At 40.0% G+C, this 12,475-nt stretch overlaps 1 non-coding gene across 1 annotated transcript; it reads left to right on the top strand.

The window, feature by feature from the left end:
• The first annotated feature begins 1,808 nt into the window (after positions 1 to 1,808).
• Positions 1,809 to 1,880, top strand: Trnaa-ggc. Its single transcript has one exon. It is a non-coding gene; the product is annotated as a tRNA-Ala (tRNA).
• Positions 1,881 to 12,475: the final 10,595 nt, after the last annotated feature.

The raw sequence follows: 12,475 nt of genomic DNA, 5'->3' as shown, positions 1-12,475 counted from the left end.
CAAATAATTTATATCAAATACCAATTTGACTTTTGGTAATTAAGTATTCATGTCTATCAGAGACACTGATTGTAGACAGTAGTAACTTTTCAAAGTAAAGATAGTTATATGCAGAAAACAGCATGAATTTGTTCCAAATCTTAAGTATTTGGACTAAGATTCTTCTGTTGTAAACACACAGAAGTGTGTGTGTGTGTGTGTGTGTGTGTGTGTGTGTGTGTGTGTGTGTATTATAATACTTGTATAGAGCACGGAACCTCAAGCATGTTAGGCCAGCACTATGTTACTAAGTCACGTTCCCATAGCACTTCACTTTGTAGCTCACATTGGGCTTGAAATATGATGTAGTTCATACTACATTGCTACATTGGGATATGAAACCATGGAGCCTCAGCCTTCAGGGTACCAGGATTAAAAGAGCACATTATGATGCCTGGTTATTTCTTAACTTTTCAATGTTCTTTGTGCACCTTTAGATCTACTTGATCCCATAAACCAAGAAATAAAGGAATGGGGCTATAGATGGATCAGTGACTTAAAGCGTGTCCTGTTCTTGAGGAAGACGTGAACTGTTCTTAGCACCCATGTCAGGTAGCTCACAACTGCCTGTAACTCTAGCTCCAGGGAATCTGAGTTCCCTTCTGGCATCTGTGTGCCCACGTGTACATATCTACGCACAGACACACATAATTATACATAATTAAAATTTAAATAAATATTTTTAACAGAAGCAGAGAAACGTGTCCCAGTTTTAGTGCCCTAATTTTGTCAGTTTCTTATTCAAAACTGGCACCGAGTAAACAGGGGAGGTTAGTGGGCAGCTTTTATTCTAGAACTCACACAGGGCTATGGAGGTTGAGCTTCTTTCTGAGGAGGGGCAAACACAAGACACAACAATTTGTTCTCCACAGAACCAGGAAAAAACCAGCATGTTCCAGGCTACTAAACTCCAAAGCACTTCCTTAAAGTCAGTGATGACCTCAGATTTTATGGGCTTGATTTTCTACCTTCTGGAGCACACATGCATTAGTACGATACCTCACTCAGCATTTTCTGCATTGCCATCACCATGTCCAAGCTGCATGATAAAACTAGTATAATGAATTAGAATTATGCCCTATAATGGAAATAATCAAGACTTTCTGGGCTAAATTGTAACAAGAAATTTTTGTAGTCTAAGGTAAGGCAGTGAAGGTATATTGTAATCTGAGTCAGGTAACTGCAAAATATTTGCCAGATTTTTTGCTATTGTTGTTTTCCTTGTATGTAAACTAAAAATAATCATCAGGAGCGGGCAGAAAAGTGGGAATGACAGAAATACGTGTGAAAAAGCACCCATGTTTGGATTCTCCATTTCACAAGTTCGATCTGTCATTTAGACAAGTCAAGAAGGCACAGTGAAAGTCTCTTATGACACTATTCATCTGAATTCTTCCTAGTGTGTTGTACGGGTTGGTTTGATTTTTAATTTTGGTAGAGACAGATGATGACTCAACCGTTCTTATTATTTAGTTATCTCTTGACAAGTCAGTAAATTAATATGAAATATTTTTCATTTTCCAAGTGTACCTTTTAAGCCATTTGTTCGCAAGAATAACCACAGATGTGGTGGAGCACCATTAAACCTGTTTTGACATAGAACTTAGACCAAAAGTCCTGCTCGTCACTTGTTCCGTTATTCTACAGTAGCAGAATAAGTTGGCATAGCAAAATTCCTCAAAGTAACATCAAAGAGGAACCAGAAATTACTTAGAGTAGATGATGCTTTCCAGTAAAGAGCCAAATTTAATAATGATCAGAGGATCAGCGGGGGTGTAGCTCAGTGGTAGAGTGCATGCTTGGCGTGCACGAGGCCCTGGGTTCGATCCCCAGCAACTCCATTGGGAAGCCCTTACCATCGGTGATGTTCCTGATGTTTAAGACGTGATGGTTGCCTTTTTTGGGCTGGAGAGATGGCTCAGAGGTTAAGAGCACTGGTTGCTCTTCCAGAGGTCCTGAGTTCAATTTCCAGCAACCACATGGTAGTTCACAACCATCTATAATGCTATCTGGTGCCCTCTTCTGGCAGAAGTCTGTATACTTAACAAACTTAAAAAAAATAATGATCAGAGGTCCTTAAAATGAAGAAGAGGAAAAAATTCTATGGTATCAAAGTTGGCAGCAGAGTTCAGTACTTCTTCAAAGGGTCGCTGCTCAGCATTTTCTCAGGAATCCTGGCATCTACAATAGTAGGTCAGAACTGTCTGGGAAAACAGGGTTTTCTAGAGGAATTCCTCAACTCTCATTTATCATTGCACCCTTTATTCTCTCAGCAAACATCTATAATCATTTCCTCACATGAACCGTTCTAAACTAACAATGTTGCCCTTCTTGAATAAGTGGAGCTTTCTTCCTTATCTATCTTTCCTTTCAGGTTTAACTGGAATTTGAACCTAATTATAATTGAAGGAAAAAAGAGAACATGTGTGTCTTAAAGATGATCATTAGTCAGGTAGTGGTAGTGCACACCTTTAATTCCAGCACTCGGGAGACAGAGGCAGTCAGATCTCTGTGATTTTGAGGCCAGCCTGGTCTATAAGAAGTGCTAGTTCCAGGACAGGCTCCAAAGCTACAACAAAACCCTGTCTCAAAAAAACCAAAGGGAAAAAAAAGAATGATAAGTATTCTTCTATAAAATGACTGAGGGAGATTATTTAAGTGAAGGAAGAGTAGCAATACTGCTTCTGATGGCAGGAACTTTGACCAGTTTTGGAATGGTCACAGTACTGGGGCATGTTAAAGTCTCCCACTTATAATTTTTAATTTCTCTATTAACTATTTCTTAATGTTATACCTTCAAGAAGCTTTATTGCTATGTGCATACAATTTGAACACAAATTCACTCATCTCAGAATTAAGTTTTAGTTGGGTTTTAGAAATGTGTCTTGATGGATAAAAGAAAAAAGGAACTCCTTGATATTAATTAAAGTCACAAGCTCTTGGTCATGATGACCCAGACACTTGGATTTGTACCATCCCTTGAATTTAAAACTGTTACGTTCTCTTTAGAAATAGCCAGTTCCTGTCTACAGTCCTTATTTCCACCATAACCTTCTAATACTATAACTATGGCTACCAAACTTCTGAAAGGCTTGCCTTCTATAGGCATATAACTCCAAAACATTAGAAGCAATCGTATGAATAACGGTCTTACTACCCTTGACCCATTTTGCAGTGTTATTATAATTATGGCTACCTTCCGTTATAATCACATTAGAGAATAAGTCATCCCATAGTTTCACAGAGTTTTATTGCTCCCGAGCCACTTTCCCTGTTTTACACAACTCTAATGAAGCTAAGAGAAGAAACATAAAGCCCTATAAGTACACAAAGTGTGCTGTATGTAAGTCAGGAGTGGGAGCTGAATTATTGAAAGAACTTGGAAGTACAAGCTGGGAAATGACACTACAGATCTTGTCTAAACAGCTATCATAGAAAATCCCAAAAGTTTCCTGGAAAACTATGGCAGTTATTAAAATTCCTGAGAATACAAATATTGTACCAAATCTTTTGATGAACTGTTTGTCCAGACCTCACTAAGACATTACTGTTACTCATGTGTTAGCAAACCTGGCTGAAGCTACATACAAAAGATAGTCTGTTTCTAATCGTTATGACTTTCTTTGGCAAACACCTGAAATCTTATATGTTTAAGAATATGAATGATGAACATCCAAACTGCCTAGGCTCCCACAAAGCCAGTTCGTGCAGTAGGATCAAAACCCATTGCCACTAGGCAATTTGGATGCTCACCTTACTAGACCAGGATGGAGGTGGTGGTCCTTGGACTTCCCACAGGGCAGGGAACCCTGATCGCTCTTTGGGCTGACTAGGGAGGGGGGACCGATTGGAGGAGGGGGAGGGAAATGGGAGGCGGTGGCGAGGAAGAGACAGAAATCTTTAATAAATAAATAAATTTAAAAAAAGAATATAAATGATGGGAAAGTCATCTTTCATGCCCCTTCTATATTTCAGAAACACCATAGAAGGAAATAACAGTTATACCTGCTTTGTGGCAAAAAGTCTAGCATAATGGCCTATCACATGGTCTTCCACATGAGGACCCTGTAAATCAGGATTTAGAAAATAGAGCTGTCATCCTACACTTTCCACTGCCTTTATTTTATCTTCGTAAATCTTACCCATGCATCCCCACTGAAAATGGAACCTTCTCCGAGCCACATTCCTTGGGCTCTTTTACTCCTGTCCAACCTTCCAGAGAAAGAGTGAGACCTTCAGTCATCCTAGAAATCAATGATGATGATGACATTTTACAAACTGATCTATGGAGCATGGTTAAGTCCCATAAGAATCTAGGTTGAGACTCTCTCTGCCTTGTGTCTGGCTGTGGGTCTCTGCATCCGCTCCCATCTGCTGCTGGAGGAAGTCTCTGTGAAGATGACTGGATAATTCACCGATTTATGAGGATAACAGAATATCAAAAGGAATAGTTTTATTGAGGATTTTTAAACCAGTGTTTGATAGTGTTGGGTCTTACACTAGGTCTCTGGGCTATCTAGTTTCTGGTTCTTACTTACCCAAACAATGTTGGGTATGAGTTCCTTCTTGTGGAGTGGGCCTTGGGTCAAATCAGACATCTGTTGGCTACTCTCTCAAGTTCTGTGCCACTATTACCAAAGCTTATTTTATAGGCAGGACAGATTTTAGGTCAAATGTTTTGTGACTGACTTCTCCGTGTTCAATGAATTGTGTGGGTGTTGAGGTCCCCAACAAATCTGCTCCCTCTGTGCTAAGGGAAGAGGAGATGGAAAGATTGTAAGAGCCACTCTGGATGGAGGACACCGAGAGAACAAGTTCCTCTGAATCAATGAAGCAAGGAGCATATGAGCTCACAGAGTCTGAAACAGCAAGCACAGGTCCTAAATGAGTCTGCAACAGGTCCTTTGTGAATATATTATAGCTATTAGCTTAGTATTTTAATGGGACTCCTGATGATGAGAACAAGTGGGTCTCTGGGTCTTGTGCCTGCTCTTTAGGGCTTTTCCTCTTCCTGTTGGATTGCCATGGCCAAATTCAATACAAAAGTTTTTCCCTTATCTTACTGTATTTGATTTAGTGGAGTTTGGTTGTTATCTTCTAAATCGTCTATTCTTTTCTAATGAGAGACAGAAAGGGAATGGATCTGGAGGACGGGGATGCAGAGAAACTAAAAGGAATAGATGGAGTATATCCCTATGCCTTTGTTTTTCCATTCTAGACATTTTCCTTCATTGTTGTGCATGCAATTATGGTTTGCTTCATATCATTAATAAACCAATATGAATACAGAGGGATTATTATAACAATGAACCTAGGTTAAATTCAACTAGATAGACTGTAGAGTTTTATATTCACACATTTCATCTGGCATGGATTATAAAGTAACATGCTAAATGTTCAGACAAGATGATGTCAAAAGTTATGATGAACTAGATTCCTTAATTTAGAATTTCATATCTCCAAATCTGCCTGATATTACTTACAAATGTTCATTAGTTATTTTTACTAAAGAGAATATTTAGCAAGGAAAATAAGATAGAGAAGATTTTTAATTCATAAATAGTACTGCAGATAAGAGAGAAATGTTGGCAATAATTCTGAAGTTTTGACCTAGACAATAACAAAGAAAAAGGAATTTAAAGATCAATTAGCAATGAAAACCATGAATATAAGAAAAGAAATAATGACACTTTGTAATTGACATATTTTTATTAATGTCATATTAACCTTGCTATCTGGTATGACCAGCCTATCATATTAGAATCTGTTACACATTCTTCCTTAAATTATAGCTTTTGTGTCACAATAAAATGTCAGCAGAAAGGAAATGAGGACAGAAATTACTATTCATATTTTGAAGAAGTGAACTCTAGGTCTTAGGATGTAAGGAACTTGCTGGATAATCACAGTTAAAAAGCTGGTAGCTGGAAGAAACCAAACCAGACAAATACCTCTGGGACGCATGTTCCAGGAGTGTCCTGACTGTGCATGTTGTGTGGGAGTGACAGACGTGCCCTTGGTAAAGCAAAGGGCACATATGAAAGTAACCAACCCCATACAGGCCAAGATCTGATAACAAGACTACGAAAATGATGGACTGTCATTTGCCCTCTCCCATGTCTGCCCTTCTGAGCCAATGTATTGTTTCAGAGGGATACACCCAGTTTTTGGCTTAATGTTGGCTTGATGACTCAGGAATCAGCTAGCTGCGGAGGAGAGGGGATTAATGGGGCGGAAGAGAAATAACAAGGCTGACCTAATTCACAGGTATATAATTAACAAATTAACCATTGTAAAATACCTTGGAAAAAAGCATGGTATAAGGACTAACTAATATTAATACAAAATGCAATTCTGCATGGTATTTCAAGGTTCCCAAAGTATTATCAGACACTCCTGGCCCTGCCTGCCTAAGAAGGCAAGCTGAAAACTCTTAACGGGTCCTGTACTCACTTCTTCCACACATGCTTTGGCTGTCCTTGAATTTACCTTCCCATCAATTTTCAGGCCTCAACTTTACCCCAACAATGAAAAAACTAGTTAGACCCTTTAGTTTTGCAAAACGTTGGCCAATCTGTTCTTCCATATAAATATCTAGAGAAGACAGGTCAGGCTTGGCCACAGTGGACAGCTGAAGCACCTGATGCAGCCACAGGTAGAACCCCGACTATGACAAGGGGGCACTGAAATAACCGGTTTTAAAGCTACAGGTCAGTACAGTGCTTGATGCAGCATAGGCTATCAATAATATTTGTTCAATTAATAAATGTATGAAGAACATAATAAAAAAGTAAAAATGTATTCAGCCACTTCAGGACAGACACTATGTTCAAGAATAGTTAACCAACACACAATGAACTCCATAGTTTTTATATGTGTTTTTATCTGATTATTCTTTGGTTTTCTTTGAAGGAACATGATTTTATTATTTTATTATTGTTTGGGAGGACTTGTATTTTTTTTTTTTGAGAAGGAACTTGAAGATGAGAGGGTAAGGAGGAATAGGAGATCTGGAAGGGCTTGTGGATGGAAAGAATGTGATCAAAATATATTTAACATTTACAAATGTGTTCACTAGTAAAAATAAGATATAATAATAAAGATGCCTTCAGACACATACCCCTTTAAAAGGTCACTATCTGTAGCAAAGCAGTGATCTGTCCTGATAAAACAGTGTCCAGGAAACAACTGAAGAGGGAAGCCACTCCTGCCCCCATTTCGCCAACAGTCTTCTAAAGCAGCTGGAAGAGTGTCGACAGAAGCCCTGTTCTGTGGGACTGTCACCTGTCTCCACACATGTTTTAGGAACTGAGAATTGGATCAGACACTTATCATTATTACCAAAGAGCTTTGGCTGGGTCTTCACTACGAAAACAACTTACATTTGAAACTGCCTTGCCTCTTGAAAAGTTCTACCCACTCATTAGGCCATTTGATCCTTCTAACAATGCTTAGAAGAATGTATCATCAGTATTCCATGGTTTTCAGATGAGAAAAACCAGGCAGAAGGTTAAGCCACTTGCTCGGTGTTATATAGCCCAGAAATGGCAGATCTAGGCTGCGAACCAATCCCACCAGTTTTAAAGTCTGTGTTCTTTCTACTATTCATGTTGTCTCTCAAAAGTAAATGACCGCCGGGCGGTGGTGGCGCACGCCTTTAGTCCCAGCACTCAGGAGGCAGAGGCAGGCGGATCTCTGTGAGTACGAGACCAACCTGGTCTACAGAGCTAGTTCCAGGACAGGCTCCAAAACCACAGAGAAACCCTGTCTCGAAAAACCAAAAAAAAAAAAAAAATAAATGACCCAATGTCAGGGAATATGCTATGAAAATATTAAAATTTCCAACCCATCAGTTGACTATGCCCTTACTTCCTGGAGTCCATGTTCCCTCAGTTTCACCTGCCTTCTGATCAGGAGCAGTTAGCTAGCCCACTGGTAATAGACTTCTATTAACTTGATCACTTTTTCTTCTCAAAGTGAGTCTAAGAACTCATTATACAGTGTTATATATAATATTTATTGAGAAATAGATACTAATATACTCAAATTCCTTCTCCCCAAAGCCCGTTGTTGCAAACAAATAACATATATTCCTAAGGAACAGAAAGGAAGCAGCTGGGATGCATGGAAGCAAAGCTGATGAGGGACAGATTCCTGCTTGTGAAGCACCATCCTAAAGGGCTGAACATTCCAGAAGCTTTCCATGTCATTGTTATCGTTCTCATATATTATGGACTTAAAAGATGCCGCTGCTTGTTAGCATATGAGAATGAATTATTTCTAAAGTTCCCCAGTCTGTACTGAATATCAGTGTTAGATAAGTTCATCTGGGATAAGCTTGACGTCACCCTTCCCAATAATAACCAATGGAACAATATGAATGCGTGTTCTCTGCAGGCTACCTACTTCCTCCTCTAGTCTTTAGCCTTATCATTGTCTTCCTGTTTTTATGAGTTGGTGTGTGTATCTTCTGCTCTTCCATTTGGTTGCTTCTGTGTGATTGCTAAAAAGGTCAGGTTGTAGTGCACGATCCGTCATCCCACTCTCAAATCTGCTTCCACCATTTAGAGAGGAAGTCACATAGGAAAGAGAAGAAACTCATCCTTGATAGCCATTACTGCAAGAGAGATATCAAACTAGTTACTAGCATATAAAAGTCAATGGAAACAAAGCATATCACACTTTTGAGGGAAATGTAACTTGAAAAAAAAAACCTGTGACCACTTAAGACTTAGAACAACGTTGCAGCATTAGCAAAATTTAAGGAACAAATGCCAAGCAATCCATAAGGAGGATAAACTCTCCTACAACTTCAGGTGCAGCCACAGGGAAGCCATTCAGACACGAGTGACCAAAACCAGTGGAGAAATCTTTCTCCAAGTGACTAGCCAGTGTTGTGTCCACAACTTTCTTGGCACAAGGACCCTTCTGCTATTCATGTTTCCTTCCAAAAATAGATGACCCATCTCGGGAACAGTTTCAGAAAAACATCAAATTAGCCATCACATGAGTCACCCTCATAAGGGTTGCCCAGCAGGATTTTGTAATTACTAAGCATCTTTGCAGATGGGAGGCTTTTAAAAATAGATTTTCAGTGTGTGTGTGTGTGTGTGTGTGTGTGTGTGTGTGTGTCTGGGGAGGGACACATGGAGGTCAGATGACAGCTTTTGGAAGTACACTCTCACCTTCCCCATTGTTGCGGCAGGGTCTCTCTTGTTTCTCCTGCCATGTTGTGTGATCCAGGCTAGCTGGCTAGTAGGCTTCCCTTGTCACCTCAAGAATGTAGAGATTACAGATGTACGCCATCTGTATCTAGCTTTTTCCCCCTTCAGTGAGGTTCTGGAGATAGAGCATAGCCAGTGTTTGATCTACTGTGCCAACCCTTCCACCCCTGGGTGGGGGCATTTACAAGCTATGATGCTGTCCTTGTGTCCTAAAGATCACTGAGGATGAGAAGAGTAAAAGTGTGTGCGCAGGTGTGTGTGTGTGTGTGTGTGTGTGTGTGTGTGTACATGTGTAGGGTGCATGCTTGTGTGTGCGTGCGTGAGTGCTGTGTATAAGATACAACATTTTCTTCAAGTCTTTGGTTGGAATAAAAGAGGTGATGCTGGGGACTGATGGACTTGCATGGCCTGAAAGTCTGACGTGGACACACTGATGAAATGGATCTTTAGGGTCTGATGTGGACACACTGATGAAATAGATCTTTAGTACGGTCTCCCACAGAAAGGGCTACAACAAGCCCAGAAAAACAAACCTTTATTCAGAAAAGCTTGCACGGTTATTTTTGCTCCATTCCATCATACAGTAAAATGCCTAGCTATGAAATTACAGAGGGCTGAACTCTGAGTTCTGGCCAACGGAATTGAATGATGCACAATGGGCCTGGCCTGACCCAGTTCATGTTTCCTGTCCCCCACAGAGCATCTAGAACAGAATGGATCTGTAGCAGAAAGGACAGCAAAACTGTAAGATAAAAGCAGTCTGGATCCCCAGATCCCATGGAAGTCACACACCAAACACTGTGTTGAGATGTTTCCCTCCAGGGCATTGAGCCACCATCGTTTTAAAGGTCATTGCTTTGGAAGTTTGAATAAGAGTTAACTATGTTACAAATTTCAGGAGTAGTCTTTGAATCTTACCCATACCTACAATTTCTACAGCAGGCAAGAAATCACTTTTCTAATGGTCAAATCAAATAAGAAGTTGATTTGGTCTATGGAAAAAAAGTTAAGACCTACTTCATAGGGAAGTTATAAGACAGAAATTAGATAATCCCTACAAAGCACGTAAGAAAATATTCCTCACACAGTAAGCAGGGAACAGTCAGGAGGTTGCTTGAGTTTTTAGCTGTGAGCTCGATCAACAAAGGAGAGGGGAGCGAGTGTCTATGAAAACAGCCTTCCATCTGACGCGTTTTCTTGGGAAAGGCCATATTTGTATGTAGTTGTAGGTAGGCATGGATTGCTCCTATGGAAAGGGTCCCGGAGCGAGAAAAGCATTTGAATGGTAGCAAAGAAAGCTACAAAATTAAAAATATCTGTGATGTAAATAAGTGATCAGGCTGATGGCTTATTATTTTAAAATACAGTTCTTGTTGGTTTGAGTCGTTGGAGTCTACACTGAGAAAATAATCTCCATTTAATCAATTCATACTTTATTGTCGCAAAAAGCAGTAGAACGTCAAATTTTCACAAAGATTCCTAGATGTAATCCCTTTAATGGCCAGGGTATAATAAAATTTATAAAATGATTTTGTATGAACCCCAAATTATTTGAAGAGAGCCCTAGGTAGAAATCCACTAATTATTTACTACTTGGTTATATTAGGAAGACACTACTAAATATACCGGTGATTTCCCTATATCAGTTAGGAATAGTTATATAATAGGTGAAGAAACATTTTCTAATACTTCCATAGCAATTGTGTAAGAACAGAATTCAATATGAGGGGTAGAGAAAGAAGAAACCCATTTGAAAACAGTCTCTTCAATATTTAGCCTTACACCTTGAGATGAAAACTAAAATGTAATATCATAAAAGGTGGATTCTGACATTGTAAAATATATGTTTAAGCATGTAATTATTGTCTATGGAATAAAATGACATGAAATCGATCCAATTAAGCGTGTATTTTATTCAATAAGAATAAATACCATTGATTTAAATTTAAATTGTTTAAATTTAAATTTCAGCTCTGTAGTTCCCTTTCATGAAGTGCATTGGAAACTTCCAAGCCCAATCCTGTTTTCATCTCCTGGAAATATGGATGACCTTTGGTGTCTCTGGGTGCTGAGGATAGATCGTCTGGGCACATTTCCAAACTCTCCACATTCCTTGGTGAGAAGATATTATCACTTCTCAGTGTGGAGCCTTGTTATTAATTCAGGTGAATCATGGAAGAAGCGAGTCGTGGGTGGACCTCATGTTTCATAAGCAGCCACAGCAGTGAGACAGGGTGGAGCATGGGGCAGGGATCCAGGACCAGTAACGCTTGAAAACTAAGAGCGGCTTCTCTTCCTTGGCTTGTGGCGAAGTGCATTGTTGAGAAGTCTTGTCACAAGCCTCTGTCAGATTAGCAGCTTCTTCCTTCCAGCTTGACCAAGAGACAAGAACAGACTGAATCAGAACTGGTCCTGAGAATGCTCCACGCTATCATCGGGGAACTTACTACCTCAGACAGGTGCCCTTGAGCTCCGGGATACCTGTCCTACAAAGAACAGACAAACTGGGTTCAGACACTTGGGGAATTAGTCCCTGACTAATAGGAGAACACTGGCCAATACAACCCACCTACAAAGCTCAAAGTCCACCCTCTGATGCCAACTGCACGTGTGCGCATTGAGCCCATGCCTATAAGGTCAGCACTTGGGAGAAGGTCAGCAATGAAATGGCAGGACTGAGCAAGTGGTCAAGGTTACAGTGGGCTGGTAAGGGTGGCCTCTGAGCAGAAAGCAACAAAGAAACCTCTTTGGAGATATAGTCTCCATCTGATTGCAAGGAAGTTGAGGAGTGCTCTTAGTCTCTATTCATTCACTGTTCAACATCAATTATACAGGTAATCGGTGTCTTCAATAATCTAGCACTAGGAAAACAATTAAAAATAACGGAAAGAGAAAGTTTGCCTCCACAGAACGCAGTCTATTGTTAGTTTAAAACTAACTTTTTCAAACATAAACGTGTTTTGTCAGATGATTGCTATTTGGATGGTGAGAAATAACAAAGGAAAAAAGCAGCAGGGTCCGGGGCCCTGGTCTGCAGAAGGTGTTCATGGGAAGCTGTTCTGGGGAAAGGTCCTTGGTTCAGAAACACACAGGAAGTGAGTGAAGTACACAGTAGGAGACAGAAGTCTTTCTGGCAGAGGGAGTCAGGGCTACAGCCTGAATGTATGCATACATGGGGGCACAGTGGGGCCAGCCATGAGAACCGAGAGATG

This window comes from Microtus ochrogaster, chromosome 18, assembly GCF_000317375.1.
Source record: "Microtus ochrogaster isolate Prairie Vole_2 chromosome 18, MicOch1.0, whole genome shotgun sequence".
Classification (NCBI taxonomy): domain Eukaryota; kingdom Metazoa; phylum Chordata; class Mammalia; order Rodentia; family Cricetidae; genus Microtus; species Microtus ochrogaster.
This window is presented reverse-complemented; position numbering and strand designations above follow the sequence as displayed.